General features: G+C 41.1%; 1 protein-coding gene and 1 long non-coding RNA gene across 2 annotated transcripts in view; both read left to right on the top strand.

The window, feature by feature from the left end:
• LOC116410384 (cleavage stimulation factor subunit 3-like) overlaps positions 1-13,649 on the top strand; it is a 98,509-nt gene that overhangs the window by 41,771 nt on the left and 43,089 nt on the right. The window lies entirely within an intron of this gene.
• LOC116410298 lies at positions 6,779-7,737 on the top strand. Its single transcript, XR_004222255.1, has 2 exons — positions 6,779-6,852; positions 6,974-7,737. It is a non-coding gene; the product is annotated as an uncharacterized LOC116410298 (long non-coding RNA).

Below are 13,649 nucleotides of genomic sequence, written 5' to 3'. Positions count from 1 at the left end.
AGACGTTCGGTGTCCTCACATTTTCCTGCCTGCGACGTGATCCCTTTCTCAATGAAAAGCCGTCTCTAGGCTGCAATGACAGTTTCATCCCCAAAGCAACAGCAAACGGTGAGCGATCGATCCCACCTCCAGCCGGCCAAGCCAACCCTACCTGGGCCGACCTGTCCCCACCTGAGCCAGTGCCAAGCCGGCAGTATGTGCCCCTAACGCTGCAGCGGAGGATCTCCCGGGGGGCCGGCAACCTGACTGCCAATGAGTCGCAACGTTCCGGAGCTGTGACCCAGAGGGGTTGGATCCCCTGGGGTAGATGTGCGATCCCCCCACTGATGGCTCCGGCGGGGACTGTGGGAGATGAGGGGCGGTGCATTGGGTGCATAGGCAGAGGCTGGCAGGGGTGCCCGACAGCTGCAATGCCATGGGCAAGGTGGGCATCGCTGCTCCTCTTTGTGGCTGTGATGGCAGCTCTGCAGATGCCCGTACGGGCCATGGAAGGTAAGACTGGCACTAATGGGGGCCCTAATGTACCTGTGTAGTCTTGTCATATTGCAGCATTCCCCTATCTGCCCCATACACCGATACAGGCATATCCCAGTTACCCCCCCTTAGCCTGGCTGCTGCCCCTCTACCCCCATCCAGGGGCTTCTGTTTCTCCCACCAAATGCTTTTGTCTCCTTATCCCCAATGGTGTGCTACCTCCTGATGTTAAACCACAACTCCCACCATAGGCTGATGGGGGATGCTGGGAATTGTAGTACAACAGCAGCTGGGAATTAGACACAGATTGGGCAGATCTGAATTGAATGGTGCAAGCTTGGGGGTTGTGCCTGCACTGTGCCCTTATTGTATGCCAGCCCTGGCACCACTGTGTTGTACCTTCTTAGTAGGCATTTATTTGCAAGCATGTGTAACCACTGCACAGCACTGATGGGGTTAAAAGTCAAACTGCACGTACAGAGTTAAAATTGACATTGTGTGTTGAATATATACAGTATGTGCCAGTGCAGGGCATGAGTGGCTATGTGCAGGGTGCCAGTGTGAGTATTGGCCCAATAGAATAGTCCCTTATATGATGAGAATGCCTGTCCCTAGGCTGTATATATGGGGCCTATTCACTATATGTGTAGCGTCTCCTGTGCGCAGTGTCTGTGCTGTGGGACCTTCCATGCTAAAACCCATTGCAGAGCAGAACCCCCCCAGGAGGGGCCTATAGGGCTTTATTGATGGGATCTATTCTTTATATATAGCAGGCATTATTCAGTGAGAGAATAAACTTATCAGAATTGGTTGCTTTATTCCTATTGGCTCCTAAACCTAAAGAATGGCAATATAAATACACATATAGGGGCTTGTGCCCCCCCCCCCTTTGCTTTGCTTGTGTATTGTATATTCTGGCACCTGATTTATTTAAGAGACTCACAGATACAATGATAAGAGCCGGCACTAATGGCTCTGTTTGTCCTGCTGCTGCCTGTAATTCCCATATCGGCCTCTGCCCAGAATGGAGAGACAAGGTTGGTTTTGGGGTAGGGCAGAAAGGAATTTCCTGGGGGGTGTGGGTTTTTTTTCTCAATGGCAGTAGTCATCTTTGGCCACTTACAACTCCACTGGTTAGCCACATTGGCTATTAGAGCCAGGCAGGTCTGAGCACAACTGAATGGATTAGTCCGTTTCCCATAGGCAATGATTGGTGCCACTGGCTGAACTGGCTCGGCCCATCCTATCAGATCTTGCTTTCATTGATAAAGGTGATAAGTGGAAAGAGTTAATGTCAGTGTAGAATATATTGACTCAAATTATTCAGAGAGTTAAGAGGGGAATTATTCTCCTTTTTGTTTATGGGACATTTTCCATTGGTTTCAACACAGTGGCGCTTTGTATTGTATTTGACTCTGTTACCATTTGTATCCTCACTATTCCAATGCTCTGATTGGCTACAGGTTGGTTCTGTACCGCTGTTTCAACACTTTGGGTTTTACACACTGACACAGAACAAAGTGATTACTTGACAGTTTAGGGGCACTTGTAAAACACGCAAGTTGCAGGGTGTCTGCACTGAATGCAAGATCTGTAGCTGAAGTTTTCCCATGAAACAGCACCTCTAGTGGTCAACAAATAATACTTAGCAATCCTGATGCAAACTATGGAGAATGTTAGTTGGAGCTGTGGCGCTGAGTAGTGACTGGGGGCAATGCTGGGGGTGCCAACTGGGTCCTAGGTGCAGTCCTGGTCCCTCCCGCCCCCTCACCTACGCATTCGGCACATATGCAGGGCACATAGGAGAGGGCTACTTACCCTCCACCTCCATAAACCCACCATGAATGAATAAATGAGATGAATGGTTCCGTATTTATCCAAAAGTGTGGCAGGCACAGGGATTTTTAAATATTGCATTTTTTTCTGTATATGCACCTTGGGTGCCTATATAAAATATATGGCCCTGGCTGGAGAAGACCTGTCTGAAGGTGAGATGTGGGTAGAATATCTAGTTGCTCATCTACTGTAGATACTCCTGGAAGCCCAGTTTGACGGTCACTTAGGGTAAGAACTGAAATGAACACTCACTTGCTGTTCTAGATAGTCTGGGAATTATGAGGGAATGACCCATACAGCAATGTCTTCCATTTAATGGGGACCTGACCATATTTTGGACCTCAAAGGTGGGCAGATTTCAGAAAATCACCAACCTAGACTGTAGAGTGGGCTAACAGGGAGCTTCTAACATTATTATTGTAGTCATACATGTCCTTTACAAAGACATCTGTCAGTCATTAGAAATAAATGGTATGTGGGTGGGGGTGCTGACAGGTTCTTACATGCCCGGGGATTTTCTATGAGCTGATATTTCCTTCTATTTAAATGAAAGAAGAGGCCATAGCTGATCCCTCACAGAGGGCGACACGTTGGCTCTTAGAAGGAGAATGTGCCCCCGGTGAGTAGGTGAGACCCATATACATGAATGTATTTTTAGCTGCCAGTGTGCCAGTCATTACATATTTAGCAGAGGTTGCCAAGGGGCCAAAATCAGTTTATTAAAAACCGCAGGCGATCTTATACCCAGGGCACAATTTCATGCTGTTATGATACCGGCAGTGGCATTGTGCTGGGAATTTAACCATTAATTGTTTTATTGAATAATAAAATTTCCGACCTTAGATTGTAAGCTTCTCTGGGCAGGAACAGATGTGAATGATGAATAATCTCTGTAAAACACAGCGGAAATGTGTCGGCGCTATATAAATAACTGGGAATAAATAATAATAATAAATAAGGTTTCTGTTAATGTAGCACTGAGGGGAACCTGAGGTATTTTATGTCTCTAGAGCTGCGAAGGGGAATTAACCTATAGAGTGCCATGGAGGCATATAAGGATGCGGCCCCTTAGCGGAATAACTTAATTTGATTATTTTAACTACTTCCCATCATTTCCATTGCTAAACCCTCACCCCCCTGTGCCACTGTGTATCTTGGCAAATGAAAAACCTTTTCCCCAAACCGGTCCCCCCACGAGGGCCAGGGCCCACCAGACTAGTGCCCCAATGTCTTGGCCCCCAGTCAGACCCAGTTTTTCTCCTCGCCATGCTTTGCTCTGTATCGGGCACTGGATTTTTTCATTTTAAAAAACACACTGGCACTGCGTCGGCCTGGGTGCAGATACATGGGGCAGATATTGGCGTGAAAAAGGGCAACTAGGCATCGGGCATCAGAGAAAGCGCAGGCGGAGAGAAGCCGAGGCACAGCTCTGTGTGCCATACAGTAAATGTGCCTGTGTGTATTTATATGTATATGTGTATATCCCCCTCTGGCAGCGGCCCCATGCACAGTTACTTACTGTCTCTTTAACTTCTGACTTTTGCCTATAGGCACCAGTGTTGCTGGGGAGAGGGGTCCGTGTGTATTCATGGGATGTAGAACTGGGGCCGTAATGGGCGGCACTATGGCTGTGGCTACATAGCCATATCAGTATGAAGGCAATGGAAACAAGGTTCCTACTATAACAAGCATAGGCGGATTTTCAATAAGGCTAGAGGGTAAAGCTGGCCATACACGCACCGATACTATCGTACGAAACCTCGTTTCGTACGATATTTGGTGCGTGTATGGCATGTCGGCGAGTCGACCGATATGCAGGAAGCTGCTGATATCGGCCGACTCGCCGATCGGCCAGGTTAGAAAATTTTGATCGGGCGCCATAGAAGGCGCCTGACCAAAATCTGCCGGCAGGGCTGAATCGGCAGAAGGAGGTAGAAATCCTATTGTTTCTACCTCCTTATCTGCTGTTTCAGCCCTGACGGTGTGTGGCGGATCTGACGATGTTTCGTGCGACTGATGGTCGCACGAAACATCGTCAGATCGCCACGTGTGTGGCCACCTTAAGCCTCCCCAAACCTTCATTGGCACCTTAAAAAAAAAAAAAAAACCTGGCTCCGTTTCTGCACTGCCCTGCAAATCTTCTCCGGGTTCTGCAGAAATTAGCTGTGCTCTGATCTTTTGACTAATCAAGGCGCAGATGCAGACAGGGATCGGGAGATTTTGCAAACTGGAGGCAGTGCAGAATTGAAGACTAAAAAAAGAAGAATCTGCAGGCTGTAAACTTTACCCAAGAACCAACTTTGAACTTTTGCTGCAGTTTTCATCCCACAGGTACTATACACAGGTACTATACTGTATATGTTCTAAAGACTGACCCACTAGCTGAAATTAAATTGTTTTTTGTCACCTGACATCTACAGTACCTAAGAGGCGGGGCATACAATGTATGATTGACATCTGGCATTTTTTAATGAAGTTATAATTTGTATGGATGTGTTAATAAAAAATCATAATTTGGCTTTCATGTTTAATTTGAAAAGTACTTTTATTGTACAGCTTTTTATATCTGGGTGAGGGGTCCCCTTTAAATGGCTAAAATGTTAGTCAAGGGGAGTTTTTAGCACTCAATAATAAGAAATTCAAGTCCGGCTTGGGACTCCTCCAGTTACATGGGAGTAGGAGAAACAATAGGTTAGCTGAAAGCAGTTCTAATGTGTAGCGCTGGCTCCTTCTGAAAGCTCAGACTCAGGCACAATGCACTGAGATGGCGCCTACACACCAATATAAATAAAATGTTAAATGGCAGAGGGAATTATTTCCCATGTAAACAGTGTAATTTAGAAATAAAAAGTACCCCATAAAAATCATGGCAGTATCCCTTTAAGGATGTCTGTAGCATGGCTGTATTGGGTTTATATAGAGCTCAATTAGAATGATGCATTTTGGGACCTCCCCTAATCTGTCAAACTTGCTGCAGAGATTTGTAAGCTGTGCACCCATATAAGTTCCAAATATGAAAAGTAAAAATCTAATGATGTCATTTTACAGAATTTAAAAAATAATCCAGACACCACCTTTTATTCTTTTTACCTGCACTTATTCCAAGCCACACATTTTTATTTATATGATACCAGACAGGCCAGAAATACAGGGGAGCTTTGTGTAATACCATGTACAGACCCGGCAGCATTACTCTACTTGGCTCTTTGTATTTCTTCCCTCCATCAGCCCAGTAATGTTGTGCAAAGGACTTATAGTAAGTATGGTGTAATATGCACAGTGTAAATGCAGTAAGAGCAGAAATACAGTGCAGTGACGTTTCCTAGACCAGCAAGAGGGACATTTCAGTAGACTGTATCTTATACCAGACAAGCCAGCAATACAGTGTAATGCAGTGTTCTCCCCAGGGAAAAAGAGGGGCACAAAAAAATTGGGCTTATTGGGGGAGAGAAATATGTGCCTCCCCAATCCCTCCAGCACTAAAATAATTGTTTTTACACACACCGATGCACTTCTGCACTGTGCATGATGTAAATACGTGTTCTCTATTTTGATGTATATTGGGCCACGTGCAGCTTTGATCGTTTTGTAGTCAATTCTGATATTGTGGGGCCATTTGTATATATAGTGTATGGTTTATTAGACTTGCAGGTGGGACTGGGAGGAGTCAAGGATATAACCTGCAAGCTCTTGGGGCAATGACTTTCAACTTCAGAGAGACCATGTGTTCAGGTGACAGTCACCACTTAAGGATTGTGCCTTCATATAGTTTTTTTTTTTCTTTGTTGTTACATTATCTTTGAGTCTATTACTTCTATACCATCCTATTGTTATTTACCTAAAACTTTATAGCTGGCTGACCAGAAATACTCATAATGCCGTAATGATTACATACTACTCAGGCATTACAGACATGTTTAGGGTGTTGTGTTTGGGTTTATAGAAGAGCCTTTCCCAGCGCTTCTCAATGTTGTATTGTTATTCCTAAATAAATGTCAGACTGGTGCCTGCTGGTTGGCTACACTTGCTTTCTGAGGTTTTATAATTAGTTGATTATTGCTCTGTGCACTCCTGGGTAAAACTGGGTCCCTTAAAATTCATGGTGGGGGGCAATATCCAGCCTGCAGTCCTTCTCTTGGGCAGCCCTGACATTAAATAAAAGGTATTGGGTGTGTTTGAGCAAAGCTGCTTACTGTATGCTTTTAGTTCACTGAAGGTTCTCTTTCATAAAGGTGCTGGATGTGTGAATGCCATATTACAATTACACATCCAGAGCGACTTAAACTATATAGTAGTTTTTATATAGTAAATTTTACGGAATGTGTTGAATGTTATTGCTGAATCGGTACAGGCAAAATGCATAAAAAACTGCTTGATACACGGATAGCCAAATTACCTGTAATTCTGTTCATAATCCTGTTATCTGTTTTCTCCCCACAAGGCTGCTGAATATGTTCCGGAAAGGTGAGAAAGCGGAAAAAGAAATTGGAAGACAATCCGTATGACCTTGATGCATGGAGCATTCTCATTCGCGAGGCACAGGTTTAGTGACATAGGGTTACATTATGTATTCTCTTGAGTACCAAAGGTGGCTGTATTCAGGAGATTCTAAAATGTTTCCACACAGTCATAATATTGTAAATGCTGTTTATTTCAATTTTAGAATCAGCCTATAGACAAAGCACGGAAGACATATGAGCGACTTGTTGCCCAGTTCCAGAGCTCTGGCAGATTCTGGAAACTTTACATTGAAGCAGAGGTTAATATTTTCATTTTTTTTTCTTACTAATTGATTTTTTTAATTCACAAACATGTTCTAGGTCTGAGTCGAGAAATAACTGGTAGGACACTATATTAGTTAATGTTCCTTACCTTGTAATCTGGGGCTGAAATTGCAAGCGCTGACTTTTAAGGTGTTTAACCGCAGCGATGATTGTTGCATAGTGTTTTTGCAACAACATTAAAACATTTTAATGGTATGGAGTGCTTTAGACTTTTATTTATTTGTCGTGTCAATTTATTGCCTCCTGTGTCGTTTATTTAGTACCGGTAATTCATTTCCTCTATATTTACCCCGACTCATTTGAATGGTATCCTAAGTCTATTAGCCTTAACAATAAAATGGCATGATGTTCAAATGTTTCTGGGTGGGTTTTGTTTTAACATACTTAAATATTTTTAAGGTCTTAACATATAGAACATGCACTTACAAAAGAACAATTATAGGAAAGAAATGTTATCGGCATAATTTATTATTTGCAGCAACCATTCTTGGAACAGGACAAATGTGTGGCTTACGGTGCATAGAATTACACTGCAAATGTAGACAATTAAAAATGATTGTATGCACAATATTGAAAACATGTTTGTATACTTGATTAATGCAGTTAACTATACGACTCATAATAAAACCACAGAGGCAGAAAATCTGGGAATTTGGTGTGCATCCTATGTTATTCTGTTATTCTGCTGCTTATGATGTCTGGTTAATCCTGTGTAGCGTAAATGGTTTTGTTCATAACTTTTAGGCACACTTTATATTTTCCATTATTTGAACATTATTGGGACCCTTTGGTTCTCATACTCTACCTTCCCACTCCACCCATGTGAATAGTATTTTCTTTGGGATGCTACATCTATTTTATATTTTTATACAATATTAAAAGAAACTGTGATTGTAGGCTATGCATACATCATTTATGGGAACTGTACTTTCTTTACACAAATACCATTAAAGTCTGGGGCTAATGCTTGTGCTTACCCTTATTATTTTACATAGTAATGAGCACAGCAGTGCGCAGTATTTATTGTGTTTTAAACTCACAATTTACTTTATCTAGTAGGTTACATCTGAAATATGCTTGTGTTTTCTTTCTTTTTCACCTATAAAACTTAAGAAACATTGGTAAGATATATTAATTTTTATATTAGTGGGATGCTGATGATTTTATAGTATAATTTTTATTACTGCTTAAGACTGCTAAAATTTCTCAAAGATTTGCATTAAAAACTGTGTTGGTGGAATGTCTCTTTACTTTAACGCTGCTAAATTGAGACGTATAAGGCTTACATATTCTCAATTGCTTTTGTTAATCTTTTAACTGACAAACTTAACTTCCATACAAAATAAAAACCTCAGTCTGAAGTGTAACCTGTAATTTAGAGCAGTGTTGGCCAAAGTTTTTGTCCTTGCCTCATAAAGCTGATCCTTGTGAATTAGAGTCTTAAGGTGGCCATACAGGGGCCATTTTTAGCTGCCGATTCAGCAGCTTATCTGCCCATGTTTGGCTCGAATGACAGGCCTGCCTGACCGACATCTGCCCTGAGATCAGCTAGATCTCGATTGGCAAGGTTTGGTTTTTCCGTTAGATTGGGGACCGCATTGGCTCGTTGATGTGGTCCCCGAACCGACGGCACCTATACCTGCCATTTCAATTCGGTCATTTTGGCTCTAGGGTTAAACGTCCGGATTAGCCCGATATTGCCCATTGGTAGGCATATCAGGAGAAGATCCGCTCACTTGGCAACCTTGTGTCATTGGTAAAAGCACTTACCCAAGGAGTTCTGTGACCAGGTCACTGGCTGCAAGCTTTTGTACAGGACATGAAACTCCAAGGGGACTTCTTTTATATTCATATTTTTTTATGTGGGATACTTTTTTTTTTTATATGATACCATTACAAGCTTCTTAGGGGTCATTTGGGATGTCCCTCAACTGAAGTACAAGAGCCATTACCCTTAGTGCCCATGCGCAGAGCACTTCTGGATGGCGAGTAGCTGCACTCTGCCACCTTATTCAGACGTGCAAGTTTGGGTAAGGAAAGGGGGAAGCTTACATCTGTACTCGAAAGAGCTCAGAGACCTGCAGCAATTTCAAGGAGAGAGGAAGGAAATAAATATTCAGTGCTGTAACACTAAGGCAGATTATCCATTGTATTATAGATGTTATGTTTACACAGAAGGCAATGGCTTTTTGACAGACAGGGATGCTAGTAAAACATTTGCATGCATGTTAGAGCCTATGGTACCATTACAAAATAATATAACTGTACATTTAAAATCTTAGTTCCTGAAAATAACATTTTATATGCAACTGCATTCCTCCCATCCACCTCTTTTATTTTTGAGGGGTTGCATTGTTTGCCAACTTTGGTCTGAAGGGTCTGAGTTGCCCCCATTTTCACTATTACACTAAGATTGTACATTAGGCACATAAACCTCTATCATACACACACACACTCGCGCGCACTCAAGTTTCTGTATGTATGAATGTTGGAGAACTTACAAACATTTTTCAGATTGTCCTCTAGTTGGATTTAAAAGCTGGACCCCAATGCTGCAAGGCAGACTAAAGTAGACCTAAAAGGTTTTTACACACACATTGCCAGTTGTTTTTACACTTGGGATGGAAAAACAGTGACACTTTAAAATCATGTTCCCAAATAAACCTGTAGCCCCCTGTCCATCTTTGTATTGTCTCTGCTTACATGGCCACTTGTGGACTTCTTTTCACTGCTCATTCTTACACTGGACTTATTCACTTGCCTAAAGCAATGTGCATTACAAGATGTGGACAAAGTCATAGTGCAAAAGGAAAGGTAAGTGTTGAACTCTTTGCACTGCAGCAGCCTCCTTTATCCCCTGTCATGTACTGCACCATTAAGACACAGTAAAACTAGTTTTACTGACCATTTTTATTTTTCCTTAATGCCTACTGGCAAGTAAGATGAGTGTGAGGAAATATTACATATATTATGTGCTTGCACTACTTTGCTCCAGTTTTGCAAAGGCCATGTTGTCTTTGTCAGACTTTTAGCTTTGTGGATTTTAGGTTAATAACATTAAGAAAATTAGTACAAAATTCACTCACAAGAGTCTGTTCGGTCCTCTAGCTTGTATTTTAAAGTCTATTATACAACTCGTTGCACAAGTAAACATTTCTAAATTGCTTAATAGGCAAAACAAACATTTAATTTTTTTTTTGTTTTTTGCAGACTGCTGTGAATAATGAAACTAAAAGTAGTAGAATATAATAAACGTATGATTTAGGCTGCTGACACGTGAGATCCTCTACCGCGAGCGACTAATCTCCTGCAAATACTTTCCCGCTGTCAATTAATTCAATTGATGGTGGGAAAACCTACGCTGCACTTTATTCCGAAGTTGCCTTGTGAGGAAACTATTGGCAACTTTGTAAAAACTAAGCGATGCATATATTTTCCCACTGGCGATTCACTTTTATTGCCGGTGGGATAGAATTTGCAGGAGATTACGTGATAGAGGAGAGTTATCGCAATAAACTCCTCTATAATCTTAAAAAAAACATTCAGAGATAGAGGAAGGAATGAGATCATTTATAAGAAAATTGTTCATTAGATTTAAACTAAAGGAGAGGGTAGAACTTTTTATTTAATTTCTAATTGTTTTGAGTACTTTGATTGTAGGTTGATATTGCCAACTAGTTAGTGATTTTAATTACTAACTTAGTACTCTGGGTCACGGCTCCTCCTCCTTGCAGATCATATGCAACTGTTTTAGACCAATGAATGTGCTCTCCTTAGCACATGCACAGTACAGGAATATCTGTACTCCTGTACAAACCATTATTTTAGCTCAGGGGAACACTGGGCAGAAGAGTTGTAATGGCCGCATTATATTCTGCATGAGCCATTTAAACTCTTACTTTTTCCCAACTTAGTGATCAGTGCCCCCAGGAATTTTGGCTTTTATTGTCCTTTAAAGGGGAGCTCCGGCTTACGAACCAACATTTGTTAGAGCGCAACACAGAAACCCCTAATATACTTATCACTGTAACCTGTTCCTTCAAAAAGTATGAATACCTAACATTTTTATATGCTGAAATACAGCCGCAAAATCGTTCTCTTTCTGCATCATTTGCAATCCTGGCAGGGGAGGAGGGACTAAAACACTTATGTTACAAATTGTAACAATTTGTCCACAGCTTACAGACAGCATGCAGGGACTATGTAACCCACAATGCATTGCAATGTTCCTTTCCTTATTAACATTGTGTGTGCAGGGATTGGGGGGGATGCGCGCAGAGGACAACCAGCTACTGTAACATTTTATTTGAGTCTCAAAGTAGTCAGCCAGATCAGCAGGGGAACAGGGGGCGGGGCTTAGCTAACTTCCAAACCATATTATTACATAAAAAATTTGCAGTCTTTTCATAATTTTTATATTGATGCTTATTGCAAAGGTGCTTGAAGTTACATTCTCTTTTCACAAAGACTAAATTCTGTTTAGTTTGTAATGTCATTACTGAAGAATGGGATTTTATTCTACAGTTGCAGTTTATGGTGGATATCTGTTTCCCTTTTAATGTGAATTTTTTTTTTCTTCTTTAATGCAAAGTACTAAGCGACCTCTCGTATACTGGTTCTAAACCAATGTTTGTGTTGTAAAGCACATACCACAGCTTACTTGAGAAAACATTTAAGAAACACTGCTGTAGAATCTTCCTAATTATAGAAGGTTAGTCGTATTTTTACAATAGAAGTTTATTCTGCAATAAAAAGCTTTAATTACCATTTTGCTTCTTCAAAGAAATACGTGCTGATATTGGAAATAAAAAGGAAAACTATGACCCTAACTGATTACTGTCCTTTGTATGGAGTTATTGGATATTTTCTAGTCTAGGCATGATGCCTCCCTTGGAAAGGGGAATGTAAACATAATTGCCATAAGTGCTAATAGAATCACAGCTGCCTTGCCCTAACTGCTTATTATCGCTATAATCCTGCCATGTCAGTAATTAGTCATTATTAGGAAGCATCTTCCTAATACTGAGGGAAAGCCTTTATAGCAAATTGCTGTCGGTCAGAAAGCACCATCTATATATCGGGGTTACCCCTTGACGGTATGGCCTCAGTCAGTGGGCAGTACACTCATTTTAAGGGTCACTGCGGGGTGCACATATGTATCAGACCAACCTTAGTGAATTCTTGGATTTGCACTGCCTTTATGCAACCCCTGAGTTGGCAAATGCACACCTCATACTTCACCATTTCTGTGTCATGACTCCTTTCTGCTCACTTTGCTCTTAACCTCCATCATTGCTAAATAAGTGAATATTTGTTTATTCATTTATATGATTTAACTTTCCTAACCAAAGTGTTTTTCCACTGGCTTTAGTGGTCATCTTAACCTTTTTTGTATCATTCTATCAAAATGTTTCATCATCTTAAATGAGCCTGCTTTTTTTTAATTTCATTTTGTACTTTTTAAATGAGCTTAACCACAAATATAGGAATAATCAAAATCTGGTGTTTAACTTGCCATTGTTACTGACGGGTCACCATGTATTATCACCTAACCTGGATGCCACCTCCTTGTTGGTTTCAGTGGTTTATGATGTTTACATTATATCTGGAGAGCAGATGAAAAGAACTGTACGCCACAAGAAGCTGTAAGGTAGCAAGGAGATCTGGACAGTGGATGCTTTGTGAACTATCCTGTCAAGAATAGTGGAATATGAAGGTGTTATTTTCACCAGAAGAAAAGGAAATCTAAGATGATTGATGAAAACATGCTACTTTACTCCTACCAAGTAGCTGGCAAAGAAACAATCCCTTCAGTGGATCCCAAGACTTGCTCTTTCTAGGATTTGCAGCATTCAAGAAGATATGGTCGAACTGGATCTGATGTGTATCACAGGATTTATTTAATTCATTTCAGTTCATTTGGAAATGTGACTTTTGAGGTCCCTTAAGATTTATGCTGAGCCTTCTATCTACAATATTTTGAAATGCCCAAATCGTTTGGCCAGCAAGCAGCTCTGCTTTAAGAACATTAAGACGGGCATGTACTAAAGTGCTCAACAAAAGTTTGAACAAGCGATGTTAGAACCTTGTGGCACTAGTAATATCTTTTTATTCTTGCTGCCTCTGTTCCTTTGCATGAAGTATCTGTTCTAGAGATTGTTATTGGTTCTTCATTCTATTGCCATATTTCTCCTTTTGCCAACATCAGTTTACAGAGTGGCACTCAGTGGGCAAAACTGGACGGGATGGATATCAAAGAATGTTTTTTGGATCTAAGTTCTCTGCATGGTTACATAGACACCATATCCCTCTTAATGAAAGCAACAGTTTTAACTTAGGCCTAAGTTGGCCTTTGAGAACATGCCTGCTTTTATTTTCACAGAAAACATTTCATCACTTTTCTTGTGGTCTCGTCAGTCCAGGATTAATTTTTTTTTTTTAACCGCAATAATACTGGCGTTATGATCAGGAAACCTGTTGCAGAATAAGGGTTTATCCCACAGTGCAACACATATTAAAGGCTGTTTTTATCAATAGAAACTTGACTTTATGATT

Source organism: Xenopus tropicalis, chromosome 4 (assembly GCF_000004195.4).
Source record: "Xenopus tropicalis strain Nigerian chromosome 4, UCB_Xtro_10.0, whole genome shotgun sequence".
Classification (NCBI taxonomy): domain Eukaryota; kingdom Metazoa; phylum Chordata; class Amphibia; order Anura; family Pipidae; genus Xenopus; species Xenopus tropicalis.
This window is presented reverse-complemented; position numbering and strand designations above follow the sequence as displayed.